Below are 14,079 nucleotides of genomic sequence, written 5' to 3' on the forward strand. Positions count from 1 at the left end.
CTTAGTAACCATTTCATGTTTCAGAAGCATTTTCAAAAAATATTTTTAAATTATATTGTTATGAATGATATATAGTCATAACAGAACACACTACAGTACGTGTCAACCATATACTTTGTCCTTATAACTGCCTTAACCACTTTTAGGATAAAACTGCTATAAATCTGATTTAGGGAGATATCCACCAACTTATAGTTACATAAACATAAATTAATCAGACACAGATCCAATGAAACTGTGTGACAATTAAATAGACCTTTTGATATTTATATAATCAAAACAAAAACTTAAGCATACATTATAAGCCAAGAGTGAATACTTAAAAAAGCATATACACAAGAAGCAAACTTTAAGCATATGAAAACTAGCCAGTTATGTAGCAATAGCAACAACAGAGGATGAGATTAAATGAATGTAAAAATCTTATTTGATGTCCAATGACAAGGAAGTTAGCACTTTAAATCTGAAGATCTAAAATAGACCAGATGATCCAGTTGATAGAAAGTCCAACATGCAGCTTATCCAAAAAGAAAAAATGTATATCCTTTTAATCATTGTGGATGTCTGGGGCCACTGCATATGTGGAAGTGAAAAAATGGTTTATTCAAGAAAGTCCACCATTGTTGATCTCCAAACACTGTATGTATGCTAGTGCACAACAGAATGTTTGCTAAGATGAGACAGGAAAGCACATGTAAGGGATAATGTAGAGGCAGCCGGTAGTTATTGGGAAATAAGCCCCGACAGTGTGATCAGGACCCGACGCGAAGCGGAGGGTCTTGTATCACACTGAAGGGGCTTATTTCCCAATAACTACCGGCTGCCTTTACATTATCCCGCTTATTACACGGCTACTTGCCACATAAGAAAAAAAACTGGACATGAATATGAATTTGAAACATTTTATTGGCATATTTGTTTTAAATTAAAAATTTTATCCTTCCGCGAAACTTTGCACAGATGCATAAAATGATCGTAATACCTTATTAAGATCCTCTGCTTCATACTTGTCTCCATTTTTTCTCTTTTAGCCAGTCTTTGAGAAGTTTTAATGCCCATTCTGTATTTTTTTGTGTGTTGGCTTCGTAGCTGTCATGCTCTATTTTGTCAAGTTCAGTCTCAGTAAGCTCTCTGTGTCTTGTCGTGGTTGTCGAGTGTTTGTCACAAGATGGCGCCAAACAGACAGTAATCTTTATTGATCTTTATTGGCGCGGAGCGATTTTACTCGTTCAAGTAGTACCGGCTATGCATTATTACTTTGGAGCGGTTATTATTTGAAAAGAACGAACCTGCAAATGTCTCAACTGACCAATCAGAATCAAGCATTCCAGAGAGCCGTGTAATAAGGCCTAATAAACAAGGCCACGTGCCTTCACACAAAACATGGTCCTGGCAGAACCCTGTCACAATAAACTAAAAACTAAGAAAAGATCCTGACAGGATCCTGACGCAGTGCACTTGAATAAGGTTCCAGCAGATCATTTATATTTTGAATAACTAATTGCATAATAACGTGATGATATGAAACATAATTCAAAATTTAAAATTGTGAACAACGTGAATCAAGCAAGGAATTTATTTCATTATATAAAATAGTCAGTCTGGCACGGCTGTATAGATCTTAGTAGATTTTGCGCGCTGCACCCGTCAATTAATGTAGAATGAAACTGTCATGATCCTGTCTTCAGGTCACAGCTGTCTAGTCATAGTGACAGGATCATGACAGCCCCATGTTTTGTGTGAGAGCACTGGCTTTGTTTTTCCTAGCCATGTGCTATCTGTCTTGTCTCCTGACCCAGCCCCCTTGTTTCCTCATTAATTATCCCATTATTGTTTGATTCATGTCACCTGTTCCCCTCTTGATTTGCTACCTTATTTAATGCCCTTGTGTTTGCTGTCCTGTGCTCCATCATCTGTTTATGTGGAGTTTATATTTCTCCTGTTACATAGTCTAGTAAAGTGTTATGTCAAGTCTTGTTCATTGTAGAGTAGTGGTGGCGAGACAAAAGGTGTGTTCGAGATCATCCGGCGCTGCGCAGACCGATCAGCGAGGTTTGCCGCTTGCAGTCGAGGGAGGAACTGAAGACGGAGCAGTCAAGCCGGACACCTGCTGCTTGCCGTAGTGACGTGTGCGCCGTGTTTCCTTGTTTTAATCGCAAATGAAGTGAATTAAAAGCTGAATTTGATAAAAACAAACCTTTTAATAAAAAGTTGCAACCAGAAACATTTTATATCGAATATTTTAATTGCTGCTTATACTGTATACCCGAAAATAACGAGAAACAAGCCTATATTATTAAAATACCAATAGAGTTGGTTTTAAAACATGAATTTATAATGTTTATTAGTGGAACCAAAGGTTGGATTGAACTTGAAATGCACGTGATCGTTGTCATCAATGAGGCGGCCAATCACGTAAAGCTGTTACGTCATCACAACTCCGTGCAGCCGGTCTGGAGAAGCTGCATCGGCTGAGCTAGCCGGCTACTCTCGAAACGCTCTCGCGGTACTTAAAAACCATATGACACAGTCACGTGCCTGCAGCGCCAGCTGAAGTCGGACAAAAATACGGAATGCACTTTTTCAAGTCAGCCGCCGATCGGTCTGCGCAGCGCCGCATGAAATCGAACACACCTAAAGCTTCATAAAGCTTTGAAGCTTTCCAGCCAGATGTGTTATTAAGTGGTTCATTTCTCGAGGCTTCGAATGCACGCAAGTGACACCTGCTGATCATTGGGGGAATGACAGCGCAACAATGTGTGCTAGAGGAATCACTAATATATATATATACACACACACACACACACACACACACACACACACACACACACAAATGTAAATAAAGTTATTATAAGTATTTATGAAGAGTGTTGTTTCTTCATTTTGTCACTTGTTGTGCTTGTACAGAGAAAAACTTGAGTTATTTAAACTTAATTAAAGAAATGTCAAAGTTATTCATATTGACAAGGGGCAGTGAAAGTGCTTGTGTTAGACTAGACTGAAGGCAGCAAAAGTGCCTGTGTAACATTGAGGGGGGGGGGGGGTCTATGTGCGTTATTTATTTTTGTTTAAAAACAATATCTGTTCAACCACCTTGGGGCCGATTCTGTTTCTCTTTTTTGAAACAATCTCCCCAGCCTTGGAAAATATTCGCTCAAATGGGACAGAAGAGGCCTGACAACACAAAAACTTTTGTGATAGGACATATAGGTGAGGGTAAAACTTCTTCTGTGTTGCCCAGTACTTCAGAGGGTCCTCTCCTCTTGCAATATTTGTCTCCGCCAAGTAGCGCTGAACCTCCACCATGGCATCTGCTGTATTGTTTTGGGCTTTTTTAGTTTGCTCAACAGTTGCATCTAAATGACACCACAAGTTACCTGAAATGGTTAAAATTGTTATTATTATTTATTAAATATTTATTAAATGGTATGGGTAAATGTCAGCATAGTGTACAGCATGAACAACATACAGTACCTGTTGTTGAAGATCCCTCATCTTGAGGCGGCACTGCCTGTGCTGTGGGTGGTGGTGTTTCGTGTGAAATTATAAATGCACATTCAGAAGTAAGTCTCTTAACAGCTTCATTGCCCTTAGATGGACTGAGGAAACCAAGTGTTTTAAAACGTGGGTCCAGAAGAGTTGGCAAAGTAAGAATACTAATTAATTGCAAATTATGCATTTTTTCTCTCAGCTGTCGCATCATAATTTCTGCCAACTGTTTGGCCATCACTTATGTTTTCTTGCCCATTTCCTCAGATAATGCATGATCCACCAATTTAAGTAGAGGAATTATTTGGATGCAGATACCTGCTTCTCCTCACACAGCTCCACGGTTGCCTTATAGAAAGGAGACAAAACACCCAGACAATCCCCAATCTAAAAATACTCCTTAGATGTGAGTGGCGAAGTATCAGTTTGAAGGGATGCCATAGTTGCACCCACCGCCTCTCTCAGCTCATGAAGTCGCTGAAACATTAGAAAGGTGCTGTTCCAGCGAGTTTCCACTTCTTGTAGCAGTTTCAGATGTGTTTTCCCTAAGTGTAACTGCATTTGCACAAGTCTTTCCTGTAACAAAAAGAGGAACATAAGTATAAGAGGGACACTTAGAATGACATAATAAATAATGTAGTAAATGTATTTTACAATATTAATGATGACAAGACTAACAAGAACATTATGTGAAATGCTATGTGAATATTCTGTGACATACCTTAGCAGTGGTGCTGCATCTGAACAAACTTACAAGCTTCCTGGCCTTTGTTCTCAGGTCAGGAAGTGCAGGAGTCTGGTCTAGTGCCTTTTTCACCATTAAATTTAAAACATGTGCAATACAAACAGAATGTTTTAAATTGAGCTCCCTTGCACATGCCAACATATTGGCTGCAGCATCTGTAACTAGAGAAGTTACTTTGAGCGTAATTCCCCATTCTTCCATGATAGAAGCCTTTACAGCTACTAAATTTGCAGCAGTGTGTGCTTGTGGAAATTCCTGCACTCCTAAAAGAACAGTATTAAGTGTTCCCTCATTTATGAAATGGCATGTAACAGCAAGATAAGCATCCATATTCATTGAGGTCCACATATCTGCTGTCACGCTTACTGCCACAGCTTTCTTGACCTGGGCCTTAGCTTCCTCTTTTGCCTTTTTGAATTTTTCTGCCACCATAGATTTTAGAGTCTGAAAATAAAATGAAAGATAATTACATGTGGAATTCTTTATATAAATATTTTGAGTGCATATCAATGATGACACACACCTGTCTTGTAGGCAGAATATATGTAGGGTCCAGTTTGTGAACAAATGCCCTGAATCCTTTGTCACCATATCAACCAAGGCCTCATCCAATTCCTGTTTCCTTGAACCTAAAAAAAAAGTGTGTATGTGTGTGTGTGTGTGTGTGTGTGTGTGTGTGTGTGTGTGTGTGTGTGTGTGTGTGTGTGTGTACCTGGTAATTATCACGTTGTGGGGACCAATTGTCCCCACAAAGATAGGAATACCAGTGTTTTTGTGACCTTGTGGGGACATTTTGATGTCCCCATGAGGAAACAAGCTTATAAATCAAACAAGATGATGTTTATTGAAAATCTAAGGTACAAGAAAGGTTTTTGTGATGGTTGGGGTTAGGGAATGGGGCAGGTAAGGGGAATAGAATATACAGTTTGTATGGTATAAAATGCATTACGTCTATGGAATGTCCCCACAAATATATATATATATATATATATATATATATATATATATATATATATATATATATATATATATATATATATATATATATATATGTATATATATATATGTATATATATATATATATATATATGTATATGTATACCTACATTGGCTAGGTCCAGCTCTAGTCTCCTTATCATGCAGGGCACGGTAATGCCTCAGCATAGATGAGGTATTGGAATTATATCCAAGCTCTTTATCACAGAGTAAGCATTTCACCTAGGATTTAAATAACACAAGTAGAAGGGTCAATCTATAGACATTGAACATTGAAAGGTATTTAAATCCTTTATTAATAACACCGTGAAATAACAACATAATAGGCTAAAGACATGACAAAAAAATCAACATACCTTATTGGGAGAGATCAATTCAAAAAACTCCCAAACAGGTGAATACCTTCTCTTTTTAGCTGACTATTGCAAAGCAAAACGTTAAGAACAATTAGCAAAACTAACAAACCTACTCACTGTCTCTTACCGCTGACAACCCTCGAGATCCAGAAGAGGTTTGACACTTCTTATAACCAAAGCGTCCCGCCAAAACCGAACCTTACTGAAGCGCTGCCCTCAAATGAGGCTTCGAACGTCACCAGTGACGTCATCGCCCTCAAATGACACATGCCTCAATACAGAGCTCCGCCGGGGAATACCAGGGCTGTGTATCGCCAACAATTCCCTGATACGATACGTATCCCGATACAAGGGTCCCGATGTGATGCGCATCACGATACAAGACTATTTTGAATTACATTTTTGTTCAGAATTTAGTAACATTATTATTATTATTTGTTTATTGTACATTGAATAAGCAGTGTTGTAACAGTTGTGTTTTTGCCATTTATTTATTAGCTATTAGAAATATTTAAAATCCCAGAGTTAGTAACTTATGTTTTCTTAAAAGCAGTTTTACAAAGATTGTGCCTTACTTTTGTCTCTCATTATTCTACATCTATGAATATATCTATAAACATGCAGTCAGACTTAATACTATTTAATAGAAATCAGATTATTAATGTGACAGTTATAGTTTGAAGTAGCTCTGTATCTCTTCTCTAGACAAACACTTTTCACATGCAAATCTTTGTTGTGTTTCTTCTCAAATGCGTTAGTACTGTTTTATAAGATCATGGCTAATAAAGCCCTTTGCAGTAGGATAGGCTAAGATATCTGCGCTTTCATACTGAACTCATTGACTTTAATGCGCGCGCGCGAGAGAGAGACCGCGAGTATGCGGCTCACTATGCAGACACGTGCGCCATCGAGACAGACACGCAAAGTGAAAGTACACCCCGCCACCTTTAACTCTACGTACTCCGCGGGACACATGCGTCCTTTCCATATGGATCACGGATCAACAGCAATTCGTCACGTTACTTTCAAAAGTACATCCGAATCGATACGGAAGGTGCTGTATCGATGCGCGCATCGTCAGGCGTCCATGACGATGTATCGTTGTATCAATATTTTGAACACAGCACTATACCGGACATGCTCGATACACGTTTCAAAGCCTCTGTATCAGGATTAACATTGTAGAGATTCTTTACGTTTATTGTCTTGTTCTCTGTTGGCTTTCAGTCCAGTCAAGTTTATCATCTAGTTTAGTGTTTAGTCTGTCATTACTCATATCTTGTTTTTGCCCCCTAGTGGGTTTTGTTTTCAATTTTATTTAATAAAGTGTTCATTGTTCCCCCATTCTATCTGCGCTTGGGTTCTGTCTCCTGGCATTCCTGACAGAAACCATGACTTTCTCCAGCTGCGCTGTCTACTGGACCCATACAGCAGCTTGTTTCGCGGTCTCTATTTCAAAAGGTCTGTCATTCATCTCTGTCTCTCTTTGGTTATTGTGAAAGAACAGACATAATTATCCTGATTTAAAATCTTAAATATCATACATGTTTGATACGATCGATTTCCATGAGAAATCTGAGCCAAACTTTGGAGCCGATCAAGCTCCATGACCCGATTTTCTCTTGGATTCTCGGAAGGAGAAAATCAGGGTAAATTTAGGCCGATGGGGCACGCCTATTTCATGTAAACAAGATTAGACCACACCTTTTTTAAGCGTGATAAGGAAAGTCTGACACAGTCATGTATTCTCCATTATACAAGTGCAATTTGGATTGATATGAAGAGATGTTCAAATTTAACATGTAATAAAAAGGATAGATTAAATCTTTTAACGATGTTATTAAAAAAAATAAAAATATAATTTTTCTGTACTTGTGCAACTTGTTTTAGCGGAGCAGGGGCCTCCTTTATGAAGTGTGCGTATGCACAAAACAGGGCTGGAAACATGCGTACGGCAGTTCCCATGCAAAAGACAAACTTAATGGTAGAATGGGCTTGCAGGGTGGGATCTGAAGATGATGCATGTACGCACACTTGCAGGTGGATCTGTGATTTATGGGAAAATTGCTTATTGTAAGTCTTAATACGTTTGGCATTTGCCAATTTCGGCTTCGGTGCGTACGTAGACTTTTAGTAATAGTAGTTTTGAAACATGCTTATGACCACATTTATTTAAAGTTTATTTTAATTTTCAGTCATCTTTAACCAGGAGTGCTAGATGTGATCTACAATAAAATAAATATTACTTTAGATCAGGGGTGTCAAACTCATTTCAGGCTGAGGGCCGGATAGTAAATAACGCCATGATGTGAGGGCCGGATAATTTTTTTAAACCTAAGTGTGCTGATAATTGTGTTAATATTAACTAAACAAACCAATTAATTCGTTTGTTCACCAAGAAAACTAGAGAAACACACAGCTCTGTAAAAACTACATTTCATAAGGTCACACTCATACTGTATATTATACACACAAATTTACATCTGTACAAAACCCACTGGCCTTAAATTAAAGCTTTAATTTAACTTCTTTTGCCTTAATGACAAAATTATTTATAAACCATTCACTTTTGTTTGGAATATATTTGTAATGAGAGCAGTCATTTAGAAAATGAAAATGCTAGATGGGGCAGTGGTCCAAACCAATAAGGGAACTAAGGGGGGTGGTACTATTATTATGGTTTTAATAATGTATTATAATGTGTTATGTTACTAGCATGTGATTATAATGGGAAATATAATAACAAGAATTAAAGTGTGACAATCTGCTAAATATTCAATATTTATTATTGATTTACCTGCTGGCTAGATGGAGCTTTGAATCCATGTTTGCAATGTTGAACTGCCTTTAGCAGCATCCCTTTCCATTCTCTGTCTTTATTTTGTCAAGGCATTGGTGTTTTTGTCTAAAAAGTGTGCCAACAACAGCAAATTTAGTGTTTATATTAACTTAGATCTGATCGGGAAGATTAAATCGATTAGACAAGTATTGTAACGTTTATACTAAGAATGAGGCTATTTTGTTGTTGTTGTTTGCTTGCTAAGTTGTTAGCACTTTTAGAACACCAACAGCAAATCATTACCGGACGAAATACATAAACAAACTTCCAAATGACTAATTCTGCTAATTCTGATATAATGTAATGAATCTACCTGTTAATGCAACGAACTTCGGAAACTGTCGTCTTTGCTCTCCAGGCAGAGAGTGGACACAGAGATGCTGCGGAGCGGGCGAGAAAACACGAAGTGGATCACCGGAATAAGTGGATCTTTAGCGGAGCAGTAACAATAAAACAGCAAGATTTTTGGGCACTGTGTTTAGTCTATTTTCCGCGGTTTGCTGCTTTCCGCAAGTCTCTCATATTAAAAACGAACTAGACAACCGCCTGAAAGGGTTTTTTAAAATATGTATTTCATATTTAATAAAACTGTATAAATCATCATGCGGGCCGGACAGAACACCTTTGTGGGCCGTATGCGGCCCGCGGGTCATATGTTTGACACCCAGAGCTGCCAACTTCTGAGTTCAGCTTGGAGTGAGATTTTTTTTTTTTTTTTTGGGGGGGGGGGGGGTTGTGGTAATAATTTTTAAGTCCTTAACCAATTGATAATAGTGTGGATTTTAGCTATTTCTGTATAAAATAGTTGGAAAAACTGCGTAAAAATGGATTACAATACAAATCTAATCATATTTTACAAATTAAATTGAAATAAAAGCTTTTACTGAGTTTAAATGACTGAAATTAGAGTCTTTATTATTATTTTATACACTTCTATTATGCTTTCCTTCTGATAAAAGTGCCAAAAAAGTTGTTCTTAAAATCTAATGAATAGGCTACTGGTCTCTGTAAAATGTATAACTGCAGATAACAGCAGCTTTGATTCAGTTTATCCACTGAGAAAGAGAAGCGTAAAGTGATGATTTGTGATTGATTGGTGATAGAGGGACTGTCACAATCAAATAAACCAAATGAGTACTTTATATTAAACTAAAGCAACAGATAATGTGTATGTCAAGACCATATAATTATATTTCGTATATATTATTGTTAGATGTCAAATATCAATTGACTTTTTTCTCTTTTATTAAAAACTGTCACAGCAAACATCACACAGGCTTGTACTGATTACAGACATGCACACGCGGGTGAGGGTTGATTAAAATTGCTGTTTTCTGAGGGTATTTGTGTGCGTGGAATCCGGGCAGGTCTCTGCTTCTCATGCAGACCTTGACGCTTTGTGTGTTCGACTGGTGCGGCGCTGACTGATCGGCTTATGACATCAGAGTAACGCGAGAGCAAAGGTAAAGGCGGACCCTTTTGTAACATATCGAATTGCTCTCGCGGTACTCTGATGTCCTCGCTGCCGAACTTCCTGCGCAGCGCCACATAAAGTGAAATGCTCTTTGACTTTTTGCAGCAAAGTACCAGCAACATGAGAAGTGGTGGCACGCAAAAGACAGTGAGGGTACGCTTAAATATAAAAGTGTCACTACTGCGAGCACTGGTTTAGCTACTTACATCGTGCCTTGCTCTTTCACCATCGCGCAGCCGCTCACTCGCTCTGTAGTTTGTAGCTGGCGCATAGACAGTAAAAGAAATGGACACAGCGACCCCATTGGATTCAACGGAGACAAGTGAAGTTAATTAGAAGCACACTTCCTGGGTGTCGAGCGTACTGCGCATACTCAAACTGAGCTCAATGACGTGGATGTCACGTGAGCAACCTGTCTGACAATTGTAAGTCTTCTAATAGCCGTGCCACGGGAAATCTGAATCACCTACTGAATCTTGCAGAGACGGCGAGCGTGAACAGGAGCACATTTTCGTTAGTATTCTGATTTATAATCTCCCTTTACTTTATGCCTTCACGTCCACCCGATTGCCTCATAGTCAGTAAAAGATTGCCTGTGAGCTTCTCTCCCAGTCCATACGGTAATTTCTCTACTGTGCGACAGAAAGTCGCAGGTTATGACGCAATCGTTAGCCTATTTTTACAAAAACTGCTTCTACTGGGACATAACGTAAGATACATGGTAATGGAGCCTTTTATACATTTTCGTGTTTCTTTATAAAGAATTAATGGAAAAATGGAGTCTTTAAACGCCTCAGATGTAAAGTTATTCGCTGTCAAAGTGACGCCAAAATGAATGGGAGTCAATAGGATGCTAACAGCAGATGGGTGTTCGCTAAGCAATGGCGGCGTCCAGGGAAGCTTCAATAAAATATGAAACCCTGCCCCCCTGAGCTGGTGCTCCGGCATCTGTAAACAATAACTCCACCTTCTTTGATTTGGTTGGCCTTCGCATCATTTTGACTTTGACGAGCGCTTTATGTAGATTGAGGCAGGCCAGATAGAGATAGGTGTTTTACAGTATGTACAATTAGGTATATTAGGCAATTATTTCATGACTTTTATTAAACTCAACGGAATGTCACTGGTGAGCAACAGCCTGCGTGAGAAAATGGATGTGTGGCGTGAGAGCGTGAGAATGGGGTCAATTGCGGGTGTCTCACGGTGAATGCGTGAGAGTTGGCAGCTATGGACACCCCTGCTTTAGATTGTCAAGTACAATGTCATGCAAGAAAGTGTTGCTTAGTAATTTGTATCTACTGTATTGTATCTTTAAACCTTGTTACTCTGTCTCTTTCCTGTGCCTAAAAGCTAGTAACTAATTTGCTGTTTTTTGCACACATTTTCACATATCTTAATCTTCTTTACTACATTTTTCTGTGCAGACTCAGCAGATGCAGGACTTTGAGTTAATGTGGACTCCTGCAGTCAGAAATCAGTTATATGACCAATTTAAGCTGATAATAGTCTCTTTTAGATACTTAAAGTTTTTTTAAGGATCTCTAAAGGGTTAAATGTCCTTGCTTTAATTCATCAGTCTGTGAACTTGCACCGTAGTATTACAATTTCTAAAAATAAGTTTATATACAAATGTTTTCAGTAACCATTGTAAGAGATTCCTGCTGCTCCGATAGAAACTGTATCCTTGCGCCTGAGTTGGAAATCTTGTAGTTGAAATGTTTATAATCTTTATAGCTGTAATTTTAAAGGTCCGCCTATTTTCAGCAAAGATAACATGAAATATGATATTATATTAGGTGAAAAAATTGTGTCATAGCAGTGACCAGGTCATGATGTCTTTTTTTTTAAAAATAAACAAGATAACAAGGGAAGGACAGGTGAGGGAAGTTAATTAATAATGAATAATTTACAAGGAGGAAAGGGGTACTTTGACATAACCAAGAGGTCTGCTTAGCGCCAAATGAAGTCGAACCTGCAGTGTAGCTGCTCACGCGACACTGTAAACAAACAGTCCATGTGGAGAAGTGAACGAGTGGAGCAGTGCTGGGGCCTGTTGCACAAAAGTAGAATTAAGACATCCAGGATAAATGACTGAGCTGAGCTCAATGAAGCCAAAACAAGTGCGTCCAGGCTTAATTGGTTGCACAAAGACCAAGCCAGGATGATCAGACACGGATTCATCAAGCCAGGTGAAACCAATCCTGGATAGGTGCGCGCTCACGGCTCACTCAAATAGACCCCGCCACCGATCACAGATTCACGATTCACCATGGCAACTAGCGGCGTTCTTTTCCCCGTCAGAGGCACAAATCCATACAAGGAGGTAAAAGACATAATTAAGAAGAAAGGCAACACCGCCACAGTGATAAAGCAAAGAGAAAAACGTGGCAAAGTATTGCAGACCGCCTGAATGCGTAAATAGTGCACAATTACACACTCACCGCTCCGCTGAAACATCACAATTACAATTAAAAAATTTAATTCACATCTCCAAAAACACAATTGTACTCTGATTATGAAACAGTTAATTTTTTTTATTGAAATGGACTGCAAATATGAGTGAAATTGTGTAAAGAAACTCCATCACACTGGATAAGGCTTCAATAAATTATTATGAAAGCCTTAAATTATTACTATGTACTCTGCTTCTTATGTTGTCCACCGTTTTTTTTTTCTTTTTCTTTTTTTCTGCTTTTATTAATGTAAAGCTGCTTTAATCTTTTCTCAACAGTTTTATGAAAAACCTTAAAAGCATCCACAGCCAAGTTCATTAAATGTCCTTCACATTTGCTTTGATTCATTGCTGTGCAATCTGTAAACTTGCACCGTAGTATTGTATTGTATACAAATGTTTTCAGTAACCGCTGTGAGGGACTCCTGTTGCTCCAGTAGTAAATGTATCCTTGTGCCTGAGCTGGAATTCTTGTAGTTTAAATGTTTATAATCTTTATATTTGTAACTTTAAAAGTCTGCCTATTTTAGCAAAGATTATATGAAATATTATATTTTATTAGATGAAGAAATTTGCAATTAAAAACATTCGAAGCAGGACTACTTTGTCAAGCATAATGTGTCATAGCAGTGAGCAGGTCATAATGATGTCTCATTATATGAAACACCTGATTCCACTCATCAGGCTTCTTCCAGATTGTTTGATTTGAAATGTTTCCTTAGTTAACACGAACTTAAAGACATTTCTTAGTTCCCTCATTCTCAGCTGTGCAAATTGAAAACAAATTTATATTTAATCAATTCATAGGCAAGTGAACATTATAATTAACATGATCATTATCAAAATTAAATTTCACAATAGAAAATAATGCCTTTTTATTTAGAAAGTGTTATACTAATCAGATTCTATCTATGATATTATGTGATTTTTGTATGAAAGTGACAATTAAGCAAAAATAATTATTTCAAGAGTATAAATGTATAAAGATAGCCTGACGTTGTCATACTCAATTCTAGTCAGAATTTGAGTCTGATACCGCTCCATTGAGCTAAAATTATGAGGCGTGTCTCAACCGAAAAATGCCTCTCCACTCAATTGGATAGACCTACGACAAATCAGAGCAACGGTGTGTGAGACGTATGTTGAAATGTCGTCTTTTGCAGCCTGACCGAACTGCTAGTAATTTCGCTACAATGATACTAACATCATTGTAATTATACTAAGTCTGAGTTAGCGAACGTACATCAACACCTACTATGTTTACAACATTTCATTTATATCACAACATTAAGTATTTACTAAGTCATATGTCACAAGGTGACGATCTTTTAGGGGCGGAACCAAAGTTGGGGAAGTTTGATTCCGCCCGGAAGGTTTCCGCCCGGACCGGAAAGGAAGAACACCGGAACTTCCGGTAGCGCCGTAAGAGGGAAAATCGGCGAATTGGATGCACCAGTGCCTAGTTAAGAAGAGCGGTTGGTGATTGGAGGACACGCTAAACAGGGCAGTACTTAAGACCAGTTTTAATCACAGTTTGGGAAGCTTTTTGGTGTGTGTTGAAGCGCTGTGTTGTGCTCGTCTGGTGCGTTGCTGGTGGCTGTCTAAACTCTCTCTCTCTCAGGCTGAAGTTGCATGGTTGTGAAGACATCGTGAACCTTAAAGGTTGAGAAGTGAACGGAACACGTTGTAAACCGAGACAAAGTCAATGGAGTCGAAAAACGGCGTTGA

This window comes from Paramisgurnus dabryanus, chromosome 12, assembly GCF_030506205.2.
Source record: "Paramisgurnus dabryanus chromosome 12, PD_genome_1.1, whole genome shotgun sequence".
In the NCBI taxonomy this organism is placed as follows: domain Eukaryota; kingdom Metazoa; phylum Chordata; class Actinopteri; order Cypriniformes; family Cobitidae; genus Paramisgurnus; species Paramisgurnus dabryanus.